Source organism: Lactuca sativa, chromosome 3 (assembly GCF_002870075.4).
Source record: "Lactuca sativa cultivar Salinas chromosome 3, Lsat_Salinas_v11, whole genome shotgun sequence".
NCBI lineage: Eukaryota > Viridiplantae > Streptophyta > Magnoliopsida > Asterales > Asteraceae > Lactuca > Lactuca sativa.
In genome coordinates this window covers 168234137-168249338 of record NC_056625.2, presented here as the reverse complement: position 1 = coordinate 168249338, position 15202 = coordinate 168234137, and the positions used below count along the sequence as shown (strand labels likewise).

Below are 15202 nucleotides of genomic sequence, written 5' to 3'. Positions count from 1 at the left end.
TACCGGGCCGACGAAGGATGAGTAATATTCATACATGAATACAAATAAGAATGTATTCATATATAAATACATCAGTTCCCTCAGCCACCAACCACCAACAACCACAACAACAACGACCACTGCCACCACTACCACCTCCAAAACCAACCACCACAAACAACCGCCACCTCCGCCACCACCTACCATCGTCATATTCATATATGAATAATTGCTTCCATTATACATATTCATATATTAATATATGTATACACATATGAATAATTACTTCCGTTATACGTATTCATATATGAATATATGTATTCACATAAGAATACATTTATCGATATATATTCATATATGAATACGATATGTTCTGTCGGGCGGTACGCCGGAGCGCTAACGCGGCATATATATATATATATATATATATATATATATATATATATATATATATATATATATATATATATATATATATATATATATATATATATATATATATATATATATATAGACATAGTTATACACATTTCTAAGCAGTATTTTAACACATTTTAAGCTATAATTTAGTTAATCGCAAAGATATTTCGTACTTATAATGCTTAAATTGTATTTTGCAACAAAAAGTGAACATTCTAGACGAAAAAGATTGAAACCGACAAAACCTGGATACTTGGAGGACTGAAGCTAAAAAAGATACAAAAATGATGTTGCTAGACAGCTTGACCCTTCGTCGGTACATTGACCATATCTCATCACTTGTAACTCCGATTGATGAGATTCAAAATGATATGAAAACTAGACAAAACTTCGGACGACTTTCGTTTTTGTGCCAAATGCTAATTCTCAGTTTTCACGACGTGAGGAGTACAATCTCATGACGTGAGATTGATTCTTCTAGAAGATAGCTACGCGGAATGAAGTTTCCTTGCCGAACACAGATTCTACTAAGATCACGACATTTGAACTTAATTCTCATGACGTGAGATGAGATTTTTGGAAACTATATATATCCCTTTGCTCATTCGAGTTAGGGTTAGCTTAGACATATTCTGGAGAGATATTTGAATTTGGAGGTTAGAAACCTATGAAAAACATACTTTGGAATGAGAGTTTGCTTGAAGATTAAGAATTTGATGATCAAATCATTACATTCGGTTTGCATTATTTAGTCATGTCGATTTGTATAGAATTTGTGTGTTTAATTTGATTTATGAGTAGCTACATAAGTTTACTTTCATTTAGCTAGATGAAGCTTTAACTCCATGGCTTAGTTATTTAAATTATGGATTTTAATTGCTAGTTATGAGCTTGTGTTTGATTATCTCAACCTAACATGTTAATATTTGATACTTTGATTGCTTGAATTCAGGTTCTATGTAGCTTAGTGACCATTAAATTATATGAACTTGTTACATAGTAGTTTAGTGACTATTAAATTGCTAGAGCTAGGATCGACCACATCTTAGATAAATGATAAAAGTAACTAATTTAGTTGTGCTAGAGAACATAAACTGTGACCACAATTGTGTTTATTTGGATCAATCTTACATAGCTTATATACAATGTGTAACTGATTATGTGTTTGCTAGTGTATGACCATACACAGTTTTACATGAATTGGTGAAATTATTACTAAATTTGGATTTGAATTGCTAATTACATAATAAATGGCAACAAACTTTAATAATCCGTAATTAGTAACTAACCATTGAGAATAAGTGGATCCGAACTAAACGAAAGTGTTTTTAATATATTGATTAACATTGTTAGTTAACCATTTAAACTTGTCTGAACTTGAAAAATCAGATAACCCCCCCCCCCCCCCCCCCCCCTTTTGACTTTTGCTTGTTTTTAGATTAATCTATTAGTAGTTAGGTTAGTAAATTAAATCCATTCCCTAAGTTCGATACTCGACTGTTTTTGCTATATTATTTGCGAATAGGTCCACTGCCTTTAGTCGAATAGCTAGTTACATAGGAGGTAAAATTATGTGTAGTAATATTTCGACAGCAAGTTTTTGGCGTCGTTGCCAGGGAATGACTATTTAGTTTAAAATTTATTTTCTTTAGATTGATAGATCCTTTTTGTGGGGTAAAACCTGCAAAAAGTTACATTCTAGCAATAGATTTTTGTTTAGAACTGAAGTTGTGATGTGGCCTTAAGCTTACTGCGTGAATTTGATTATTTTAGGTTTGTTTTATATTTTTATTTGTTTTTCGTTTCTGTTTACATTTTCTGTGACAACACGACATGGTAGCCCTTGCCATGTCGTTATAAACAATCAGTAGGCATTTTAAGTACTTTTTGTTGGTTTTTACGTTTTTATTTTTGTTTTTGTTGCAGTAGTTCAAGACCCATGGATCCAATGCGCCTTTGATACCAGCACTTTTAGATCCAGAGTTAGCCCTTCACAAAAAGACGAATAAAAACCTAGGAGAAACCAACCCACCAAAGAAGTCACCTTTCAAGGACCTTAAATCGGTTTTCGGAAAGAAGAAGGGGAATAACTGTTGGATTTAGTGTCTAAGCCCATAACTATAATTGGTATGTACTTGACCCGAGAGTAGCATGGCCTTTTGGGTTGGATGGCACCAGAACAATTTGTAAGGATGAACTTATGAGAAGAGGATATTTATGATTTATTAATATATATAAGTTATAATATATTAATATGAAATCATATTATTTAATTAGTATTAATCAAGAATTAATTTGGAATCAATTATGTGATCAAAAGAGACTAATTAAATATAAGGGGTTGATTTGGTAAATCATTCATTCTTATGGTATGCGCCAATGATCCATGATTCCTTATGTTGGGCTAAACCCATGTTACAACCCATGGATGATCCATGGAGGTTTAAACCCATGGAGCATGAGGAATATGGATGGTTATGCACATTAGGGTTTATATGGTGTAACCCTAGTTTTGCAACACTATATAAGAAACCTATGAGCTCCTAAAATCGGCACCCTAGTGTTCTTGGAAGAGCCATAGCCGATTTTTTAGTACAAGTATTTCCTCTCAAGTCCTCCATTGTTGGTGGTGTTGTGTGAAGCATTTGAGGCATCACATTTAGGGTGCTAGGATTTTAAGGGTCCAAGGAATCAAGCTACAAGAAAAGGTATGTGTTCTAACTAGATTTTTGTTATATAATTACCCATGTTGCTATGCTAGTTAGGGAAAAGCTTTGGAAAATCATTTTACATGTATAATTAGAGAAAACATAGATCCAAAGCATTTAGGGTTGTATGTTCACCTTAAGGTTGTTAAGATCCTCAAAAACCTTCAGTGGTATCAGAGCCTAGGAATGTTTTCTATTATACTTGATATTATATTGATTTTTCAAAGTGTAAAAAATCAAATATCTGCCTTCTGCCCAGTGAACTCGCCGAGTCCACTGGGTGACTCGCCGATTCCCTTTCTTAAATGACCAAGTCAACGAGTCGAGTTCATGTACTCGCCGAGTTGGTGCTCCAGTGGGCAGATTTTAGACTTTTCGCCTGGAATTGGATTAGGATCATTACCCCAAACTGTTTTTTGAACCATCAAACTTGTTTTTTCATAAGGTATTGATCATGCTTGTCCAATTAAAAGGTAATTATCAAAGTTTCAAGATTTATATTAGTTTATATGATTTCTTGAAAATTGTTGATGTGAATTATATTTGCTTATGAGTTTTTCTAGATCATAGATATTATTTGACAGTTCTTGTTAGTTTAGTTGTTGATCTAAATGTCTTTTAATGGATGTCATAACTTGTCCTCAAGTTATGGAAAACCAAAAGTATTTTTCTTAAAAGTCATTAAACTCATAAGTTAAGAAAATGAAAAGTTTTGAATAGTGTCAAAACTTGTGCTCAAGTTTTGGAATTTGTAAAGTCACACTTAAGATACTTTAATTCCAAACCCTAGAATTAAAAGTTAAAAATTCAACCCTTATACTTTATAGTATTATAAGTTTAATATATATATATATATATATATATATATATATATATATATATATATATATCTTTACTATATTATTAAGGATATTGCCCACCTCTTGAAAATTAAGAGGTACAACATATCTTACCTCATGAACAATGACATTAAGCAATATACGTATTATACTACACGCTACACAAGGATCATATACTACACCGTACAATGACCTTACCTAATCTCTTAACCACAACCATCTAACCTATTCACATCGACATGCCCCTTTCCAACTTCATACAGAGGCGCTGATGAACAGATTCGAAGATGGTCATGAAGACAGATTAATGATACTCAGCATCTTCGATCCTCAATCCGATCGTCAGCCTTCAAGCAGTCGAGGTCTTAACATGGCAGATCTCCAGCGTTTCCAATATAAACCCTTTCCCCGCCTTTGATTTTCACCCTAATAGACGTCTTAGCATCTTCGATCCTCAAAAACCCTAAAGATCTGCCATCTAACCTATTCACATCGACACCACCAAAGATGACCCTTTCCCCGCCTTCGATTTTCACCCTAACACGCTCTCAGGTCTCAGCTATCAAAGATCCCGAACACAGAGGGGAGGAGGACGCCGCTGCTGACGACGAATCAGCTCTCAGCATCTTCGAAGGTCTCAGCATCTTCGATCCTGAAAAACCCTAAAGATCTGCGTCAATCGTCATTCTCTTTCTCTCCAGGTAATTTTTTTCCAATAATTTTTCCATCTTATGCCTTTTTTTGTTAATTTTTGATCTCGTCCGATTGCAGTTGAAGCAACAGTTTGATTCTTTGGAATCCTGTGTCTCAAATCTCGAATTCCTGTAAATCGGTTAGCTCTACTGAAAGCTCGGATGGAGGTATAGAAGAACTTGTACCTGTATTAACATAAAATATAATCTAAATCAACCAATCTAATGTAGTATTTTGGAACTTTTTATTTTTGTTTTTTCAGGATCATCCCGAAGGATTGAGAATTTGCTTGATCTTGATCCAGTGAACAATGGCAATCTTCGATCCTGAAAAACCCTAAAGATCCGTGTCAATCGTCACTCTCTTTCTATCCAGGTACTTTTTTCCCAATAAATTTTCCATTTTATTCCTTTTTTTTGTTAATTTTTGATGAACAATTTACGAAATAAAGCCCTAATCCTATTCCATTACTAAATTCCTGTAAATCAAAGAAGCAAATATCTTTTAGGGCAACCAACTTGCAAGTCACTTGAGTTTCGTGGGTCAATGGTTCAAGGAGGACAGTTGACTTTCATTGCATCTTATAGCGGAGGGTAAGTCATCATTTATACACTCATTAAAAAATCAAATGTATGACACGCATCTACCTTGTTGTGCTGTTTTAACGTTTGTTTATTTGATTCTTTTCAGGGAGAAAGGAGCTTGCTTCTTTGAATGGTTTAGAGTGAAGAATAATGGTAGCAAGGAGAAACTATTTTCTAAAGGTGAGTTTTTGCCTAATATATCTTATCACTTACATCCACAGTTAGCTTGCTAAACAAGCGTTGTGCATACATTGTTAGCAGATCATTTGGATTTGACTCTAGAGGAGTAGGAACATGTGTGGAGCTTGTTTATACACCTGTACCAGGTACTAATTTTGTAACTTTCAGGGTTTATTTTATATATTTTTCTTAAAATACAATTTTTTTTAAAAGAACGGTAGCTTACTTTTCTCCTTTTCCATTTATACCCTTCTTGTTTATTTATAACCTGGTTCAGGCACTGGCATTTATATGTGTATTGTTTCTATTTATGCCTCCTTAGTTTAATTTATTGTTGATATGGTTTTTGTTTGTTTTCTTGGATTACGATTTTGCATCTTCATGGACTGTATGGTTTATCAGTTGGGTATTGTCTCATAATATCATGGTACTACTTCACCATCTTCTTCATCATCATATGCTGTTTCTTTTCTGTCTCTCTATTTTTATCTTTTTCTTAATGTAAAATTCAGTTCAATCGTGTATTTGATTCGTTATATAACCTGAAACAGCCTGTGATGCCGACAATGGAATTGGATTCGGAAGCGTTTGTGGAGGTGGATCCGAGCGGCAGGTATGGACGATACAGGTTTTGATACATGCCTTGAAGAAGTGGTCATGGCAAATATTGAAAGGCTTAGATTATCTACACAGACATGAACCCTGTATCATTCACACAGATCTCAATTGCAGCAATGTCTTCATCAATGGCAATATCGGCGAGGTACAAATATTGATCCAATAAAGGATTGGTTTTAAACATTTTTAATAATAAATATATAATTAATTAATGAATAGATATATACGTATTAGGTAAAAGAAGGCAATTTGGGTTTGGCTGCAATAGTTGGTAAGAGCCATTGTGCACATTCAATACCGGGGACACCTGAATTCATGGCTCCTGAGCTGTACGAGGAGGATTACATGGAGCTGGTTGATTTGGGTTTGAGATGGTGACTCTTAAACTGCCTTACAGCGAATGTGATAATATTGCCAGAATTTACAAGAAGGTGACATCGAGTCAATGCCCTTCATGGAGGCTTTGAAGCAGCTATTTTTCTCTACAGGTGAGTTTACCATTACCATACAATGCATCAAAAGTGGGAGTGCAGATCCCACAATTAACAGCCAAGGCAACCGATACCCTGCCCCTGTTAATCCTAATTCTAAAGAGGTAAATTTTACTTTTATCGTTTTTTATCATGAGTTGTCGAGGATCTTTGCGGCTATTTTTTTCAGCAAATTAATTAGATTCACTCTGCTCATGAGTGTTGTCTAACTAAACAGGTGACTCATAGAGTGATGAGAGCTGGAAGTTGGAGGCATTGGAATTAGAGATCGGAAGGTGACCTAATGTTGAATGGAGCATTTTTTATCCCATCTGGGAAAGGAGCGGGAGTCGGTTACGCACGTGTGAGGAAAGGCATGAAGTGTTTTCATCTTTTCATTTTTTGTCCCATCTGGGAAAGGAGCGGGAGCCAGCTACATGGTTGCAGATTGTTGTTATTTATATTTTGTAAAATCAAGTATGAAGTATTAGATGAATTATTTGAGATGTAGACTTAACTTTTGTTGTATTGTATGACTATGCTCCTAGCAAGAAACTATATGTTGAAATGAACTATTCTACACAAAATAGTCTACCAAATGGCCACAATGAATAGGTCACGTCTAAAGGAAACTAATCATCACATTAAAACTATCTTTCGAAAGAAACTTTTTGCTGCCCGGCGCTTAGTGCGGGTAAACGGTATATATATATATATATATATATATATATATATATATATATATATATATATATATATATATATATATATATATATAAGAACAAGTCAGTCTTACCGTTAGTAGGCCTCATTCACGAAGATGGTAAATAAGGGGGGGGGGGTATAAGGTTACTGCCTATAAAATGGCAGTTTAATGGGTGTCCACTCTCACTCACTGCTTCCTTGACTGGTGGAGGGTCGTTAGCCGAATGGGTAGGATAGGACTATAATTATCATTAAAAGTATAATGATAATAATAAAGTAACTAAATGTTTTAATAAAATTCTCAATCTTAGTTACTTTAGGAAAATGTGAAATTGAGGCTTATCCATGAAAATTGCATTTTGCACCTTGCCAAGTCGTTAATGAAGCATGTGTGGTTAACCGTCACATTAAATTGGACTAGTAAGAGTGGCAATGGGTGGCTTGATGTTTATCATAAGATCAATGGAGCGTGTGTTGTTAACTGACACATTGATTGGGTGATAAACGACATCGGGAGTACCAAGCACATTTTGCATGGTTATTCACACCTTGTTTGTGATCCTCATGATCCCAGTCAATAACCTGAAGGGCATCATCAAGATTTAAACATGCCATTGAATTGTTCAACGAATCTCAAAGGATCCAAGAGTTTCAATCCAATTAAAACTTAATAATAAATTTCGTTTTTCATGGTGGAAGTTGGTAAATCATCATTTACCTACCTTCAAATATTTTGCAAGTTGGATTACGGCATCCCTCTTCCAATTTGTAAAATATTGTATTGGATCCTAGCCTTAATATTTCATTTTGGCTATTATATTAAGGACTCATTATCTAATCTAAACTTTGTCTTTCTTTCTTTTTTAGATGTCTTCCAACACTACTTCTGGCTCAAACACTACTAGCTCCTTCTCTCTCATGAACTTGTGTGGGAGAGTCATGTTTGATTTGTCAACTTCAATGACTGGATTAGGAACATCAGGATGGTCACTCTCTATGAGGACAAGGAATATGTCCTTGACAAGGAGCTTAAGGAAATTGATGAGTCTTCTGCTACTCCTAAGGAGATCACTGAGTTTAGGGCTCATGAGAAGGGTGCCACGAAGGTGTCTTGTATCATGTTGGCCACCATGACAGCTGAACTCCAAAAGTCCTATGAGGACTTCTACCCTTTTGAGATGCACTAGGACCTGATGGAAAGATACCATCAGAGTGCTCGTCAAGAAAGGTATGAAATCATCTCTTCCATGATAACAACCAGGATGAAGGATGGTGAACCTGTTACGGGCCACTTGCAGAAAATGCAAAGGCTTGTGGACCGGTTGCTAAAGTTAAATGTGAAGTTCCCTAAGGAGCTGGCTATATATATCATTCTACACTCCTTACCTCCATGTTATGATCAGTTCTGCATGACCTATCATATGAGCAAGGAGGAGGTCACACTTAGCAAACATCAAGGGCTTTTGAGGACTGCAAAAAGTGGTCTCAAAGGTAAAAATGTTATTTCTAATCCTAACACAATTGCCCCTGTTCTGGAAATTGGACAAGGGAAAGGGAAGAAGAGGAAGGCTCCCTCAAAGAGCCATAAGGGAAAGTCTCTTGATGGATCCTCTTCAAGTGGGACCAAGGTTGGTTCTGCTACTCCCTCTTCGACTCCAAAGGAAGCAGAGTGTTTCAATTGTCACGAAAAAGGGCACTAGAAGTGAAGCTGCCACAAATACTTGCAGGATGTCAAGGATGGGAAGGTTAAACCTACCCATGTAGGTATTTATACTGTTCTATCTAAAAACTCATCACAATCTAACTCTTGTGTTCTTGACACAGGTTGTGGATTTCACATTTGTTCTGATGTATAGGGCCTAAAAAGAAGTAAGGATGTGGAGTATGGGAAGATGAAATTGATCATAGGGAATAGGAAGGTTTCACCTGTCACCAAGATTGGAGTTTACTCTTTATTGCTTAGTAGTGGGTTAAAAATAGATTTTAATAATTGTTGCTACTCGTCTAATATGGCGAGAAATATCATTTCCTTTCATGGTTCGTACAAACAACACTATAGTTTTTTCATTTGATAATGAAATTGGTGCTATAAATGCTTATTATAATGGTGTTTTTTTTTAAATTTTAAAGCATTACCTTGTAATAGTGTATATGAAACTGTGAATGTTGTAGACAACTTATGAAATAATGTGTTGCATATCAATTCTTCCAATGAATTGGATAAGGCATCCTTGTTGCATTGTCGTCTTGGACATGTTAACAAGAAGCGCATAGGCCAACTCCAAAAGGCTAGAGTTTTGGAGTCATTCGACTTAAGGTCAGATGACACTTGCGGATCTTGTTTTCTTGGAAAGATGACTAAATCTCCCTTCACTGGTACTTGTGAAAGAGGTGAAGGTTTGTTAGATCTCATACACACCGATGTCTGTGGGCCCTTCTGAACTGCCACAAGGGATACTAACCGCTTCTATGCGACTTTTACTGATGATTATAGTAGATATGTCTATGTCTACTTAATGAAGCATAAGTCAGAAACCTTTGAGAAATTCAAAAGTTTAAACAAGAAGTGGAGAATCAACTGGGAAGGAAGATAAATATGGTCCGATCCGATCGGGGTAGTGAGTCTCTTAGTATCGAGTTCCTTGACTATCTTAAGGATTGTGGAATTTTTTCATAGTTGACGCCACCTAGGACACCACAGCTTAATGGTGTGCCTGAGAGGTGTAATCGAACCTTTTTGGACATGGTTCATTTGATGATGAGGTGAGCTTCGTTAACTATCTCATTCTGGGGGTATGCCTTAGAGACTGCATCCCATATCCTTAATCTAGTTCCTAACAAGAAGGTTTCCAAAACACCTCATGAGATGTGGACAGGGAAGGTCCGATCATTAGACCACATCAAGGTTTAGGGTTCTGAGGCATTCGTGAGACGCGAGACTCATAACAAGCTCGAACCTCAAAGTGTGTGGTGTATTTTCATCGGCTACCCACATAAATCCTTTGGTTATCTATTTTACAGACTGAGTGAAAATGTTGTCTTCGTTGCAAGGAGAGGAGTCTTTCGCAACAGAGAACTCATAGGCCAATGACACTGTGGGAGGAACATTGACCTTGAAGAACTTTAAGAGTCAAGCGATGAAGGAACCTCAAACACTAGCACGCAACTTGAGGAGGAAATTTCGGTATAGCCAATTGACAAGTCCGTAGCTCCGAGGCATTCTAGTAAAGTTAGTGTTCGATGTGTGTTATATGGTTTTCATATAATAGTTGAAGGTGATAGATTTATCAGTGATAACACACTGATAAATTGGATGAACCTAACAACTACAAGGAAGCCATGGCAGGCCCCGAGTTTGCTAAGTGGAAAGAGGCTATGGACAACGAGATTCAGTCCATGTATGACAATAAAGTTTGGATCGTGGTTGATAATGTACCGGGCCGTAAGACAGTCAGGTGCAAATGGATCTTCAAGAAGAAGATCGACATGGATGGGAAGGTACACACTTATAAGGCGTAACTGGTTGCAAAGGGCTTTACTCATACTCTAGGAGTTGATTTTGATGAGACCTTCTCACCAATAGCAAAGAATAAGTCTATTAGGGTTTTGTTAGCCATAGCTTCATTTCATGATTATGAAATATGGCAAATGGATGTCAAAACCGCTTTCCTTAATGGAAAGTTGGCTGAGGATGTTTACATGAGTCAGCCGGAGGGGTTTGTCGATGCAAAGTACCCTAATAGTGTGTAAGCTTGAGAAATCCATTTATGGATTGAAACAAGCATCTCACAAATGGAATCTTTGTTTCAATGAGAAATTCAAAGAGTTTGGACTTTCGAGAAGCAAGGATGAGCCATGTGTATATGTCAAAGCTAGTGAGAGCTTAGTTAGCTTTCTGGTATTGTATGTGGATGACATACTACTCATAGGAAATGACATCCCAACCTTGCAGGAGGTTAAGTTCTGGCTTAGGAAGTGTTTCACTATGAAGGACCACAGAGAAGCTGCCTATATTCTAGGGATAAGGATATTGAGAGACAGGAGTAAGAGACTAAATGGACTTAGTCAAAGTACCTACTTGGATAAGGTGTTAAAAAGATTTAGCATGCAGGATTCCAAGAAAGGTGACTTACCGATCCAGAGTAATGCCAAACCGAGTAAAGCTTAGAGTCCGAGTACAGAGGATGAGATATATGAGATGAGTCGAATACCATATGCCTCCGTTGTTGGCTCGATCATGTATGCTATGACTTGTACTTGCCCTGATGTGGCCTTTGCTTTGAGCATGGTCAGCAGATATCAAGGGAATCCTGGCAACGCTCACTGGAATGGGGTAAAGAGCATTTTCAAGTAACTATGAAGGACTAAGGACTGGGTCGTTACCCTCGGTGGGAGTGATGACTTGAGAGTGGTGGGGTATAGCGACGCCAGCTTTCGGATCGAAAAAGATAATTTACACTCTCAGTCGGGCTGGGTCTTTACTCCGAATGGAGGAGCAATAACTTGGAAAGGTTCCAAGCAGGATATAGTAGCTGATTTAACTTACGAATCAGAGTATATAGCAGCAAGCAAGGCAGCGAAGGAGGCAATATGGCTGAAGAACTTCATCGGAGACCTAGGAGATGTACCAGCTATAAAGGAGCCTATGGAGATTTTCTGTGACAGGGAGAGTGCAGTTGCCTTAGCCAAGGAACCAAGGGATCATGGCAGATCCAGGCACATAGACAGAAAATGCCACTTCATTAGACATCAAATAGAAGGACTCCTCGTGGCAAAGAGAGTATCGTCTGAGGAGAACCCAACAGATCCCCTAACGAAGGGACTGAGTAGGGTTAAGCATTTACAGCATGCGAGGCGCATCGGGATGAAGTATCGTATTAGTTTTAATGATTAGATAGCTTTCGGAACTTGTAATAGTTGAAATGTAATTGACATTTGATGCTTAAATAAAAGGTGTTTTTGTATTTACTAGTATGCTACTGTCTTATGTCAATTGTTTACTATTGTTTCATTTTGCATGTTTTGACTTCAAGTATAATTATATTATTCAAACTATCCACAATCGATCTTACCTTGGAAGTAGGTATTGAAGCAAGACTGTCATGAATTTGGCTTGTAGATTTGTCTGAGTTGTATTAGGCGTAGCAAAGTTTGCTGCAACATTCATGAGTGCTCATAAGGTCTGAGTATTGGATTAAATCCACGTTCACTTGTATCACTTCATGGAATTTATCTCTAGTGATCATGAGACGATAATATCATATAAGTCTTCAAACCAAGAGATATGATTTGTAGACTATGAGTTGGTTGTGCGTTGATAGTACGAAACCGCTTCAGTAACTTGATACTATAAAACATGATGTTGTGTACAATTTTATGAGTAGTTAGTACAAGCATATGATTCAAAGTTTATCTGTTCCTATTAGTCCTTGCAGGATTAAAAGCGATATCTTGGACCCCTTGATGATTTTGTTTTGAACTATGGGTTGGGCCCAGTCAAAACTCAATTGATGTGTTCCATTAAGTTCTATGTCAAACGAGTCGGAAATCAAGAAACAAACTGTTGGACAATAAGTACGACATCGTTACATGTATTTGTCCGAATGATATCTTGAGAACAGAGGATTATATGATCACTTATCTAAAATGGAACATCTCAGTTCGACAGAGGCTTTTAAGATCTACGATTGCTAGTCGGTGTTTTAATTAGTACTTACAGTTATAGTTATTAGACTTATCCAAGTGGGAAACTGTTGGATTTAGTGTCTAAGCTCATAACTATAATTGGTATGTACTTGACCTGATAGTAGCATGGTCCATTTGGGTTGCATGGCACCATAACTATTTGTAAGGATGGACTTATGAGAAGAGGATATTTACGATTTATTAAGATATTATAAGTTCTAATATATTAATATGAAATAATATTATTTAATTAGTATTGATCAAGAATTAATTTTGAGTTAATTCTATGATCAAAAGAGACTAATTAAATATAAGGGGTTGATTTGGTAAATCATTCATTCTTATGGTGTGGGCCAATGATCCATGATTCCTTCTGTTGGGCTAAACCCATATGACAACCCATAGATGATCCATGGAGGTTTAAACCCCTGGAGCATGAGGAATAGGGAAGGTCATGCAAATTAGGGTTTATATGGTGTAACCCTAGTTTTGCCACACTATATAAGAAACCCACAAGCTCCTAAAATCGGCACCTAGTGTTCTTGGAAGAACCATAGCCGATTTTTTTAGTAAAAGTATTCCCTCTCAAGTCCTCCATTGTTAGTAGTGTTGTGTGAAGCATTTGAGGCAACACATTAGGGGTTCTAGGCTCTTGAAGGTCCAAGGAATCAAGCTACAAGAAATGGTATGTGTTCTAACTAGATTTCTTTTATACAAGTACCCATGTTTGTATGCTAGTTAGGAAAATGCTTTGGAAAATCATTTTTTATGTATAATTAGAGAAAACATAGATCCAAAGCATTTAGGGTTGTATGTGCACCTTAAGGTTGTTAGGATGCTCAAAAAACTTCAAGAACGTGGGTGAATCAAGCAATTCCTCGAAGAACGAAAGCAAATTACAAAGCTTTGAGCAAAATCTGAATCTTCACGAATCCGATTGCACAACAGAAACTGAAAAAGAAGAAATCGAAACCGAAGACGAGCCAAAAAATGAGATGGAAAACATTGAGAATATTTCTATGGAGGCATACCAAAAGAGAATCCGAGAGGACACCGGTCCCGGTTTAGTGCAACCTGCAGTTCTAGCTGAAACAACATTCGAGCTAAAGGGACACATTATATCCGTGCTTAAGGAAGTTCCATTTTCTAGAAAGATCATGAGGATGCTTAAAAACACCTTGACGACATCAATGACATTGTTGATTACTTCAACATCTCATATGTTCCACGCACTACTGTTTTACTTAGAATGCTACCAATCACATTCAAGTGAGCTGCAAAAGATTGGTTGAAAGCACTTCCATCCGGTGCAATTACTACTTGAGCACAAATGCATGATCAATTTTTAGAACACTTTTGCCCACCTTCAAAAGTTTCTAAACTCAAGAAACCCATAGCAAATTTTGAGCAACAACCAGGTGAGTCACTCTACGAGGCATGTGAGCGCTACAAAGGATTGATAAGGAATTTTCCCCAGAATGATTTGAATGAGCAACAAGAAGTATCCATCTTTGATGATGGGGTCAATGTCATGAAAAGGCAACTCCTTGACTCTAAAGGACCGTTAACTAAGAAAATCTCAGTGAGATCAAGTAATTAATTGAAGAATTCTCTAAGCATTCTCATCAATATCACAATCCTTGAAATGATGGAGCAAAGGGAATTGGGAGTGGTACTTCTGAAGATATGGCTGCTGTTCTAGCAATGCTAAACACTATGGACCGAAGAATGATAAAAATGGACCAATCTATTCATGTTATTAGAGTTGGTTGTGAAAGATGCAACGGTCCACATTTGACCAAAGATTTCCATTTAGATGAAAGTGGAAATAAGAAGGTTCAAGTTTGCTACTCAAGTGGAGACAAATATGAGAAGGATTGGAGGAATCCAAAGAAAGAGTGGTTGTCATATGATTAGTATAAAAAGCAAAAAGAAGAAAAGTATTGGCAGACTGGCCGAGGCTTTTATTAGAAAGAGCAACCACCACCGGAAAAGAAGGTTGATTTGGAATCCATGCTAGCAAGGTTCTTGGAGGCTTCGGATAAAACACATGATGAGATCGTTGTAGTGATAAGAGACCATCAAAATCTTATGCGGGACCAACAAGCATTGCTAAGAAATCATCAAGTATCGATCGAAAACATTGAAGCTCAACTTGGATAGTTAACCACTTTGGTTAATGAGCAACTATCTCCAAAAATTACCAAAAAAAGCCTCAACCAGATGTTATGGTGATCGAAACTGAAGACGATACCATCTGTTAGTTCCTAGAAGCCCTTGAAGTCGAGCCACATCAGGTTGGACCAAAGTCGAAGATCGAA

The 15202-nt window shown here is 36.8% G+C and overlaps 1 non-coding gene across 1 annotated transcript; it reads right to left on the bottom strand.

Moving 5' to 3' along the window:
- Positions 1-14259: 14259 nt before the first annotated feature.
- On the bottom strand, positions 14260-14366 carry LOC111879768 (small nucleolar RNA R71). The gene has a single exon (XR_002846235.1). It is a non-coding gene; the product is annotated as a small nucleolar RNA R71 (small nucleolar RNA).
- Between the last annotated feature and the right edge of the window lie 836 nt (positions 14367-15202).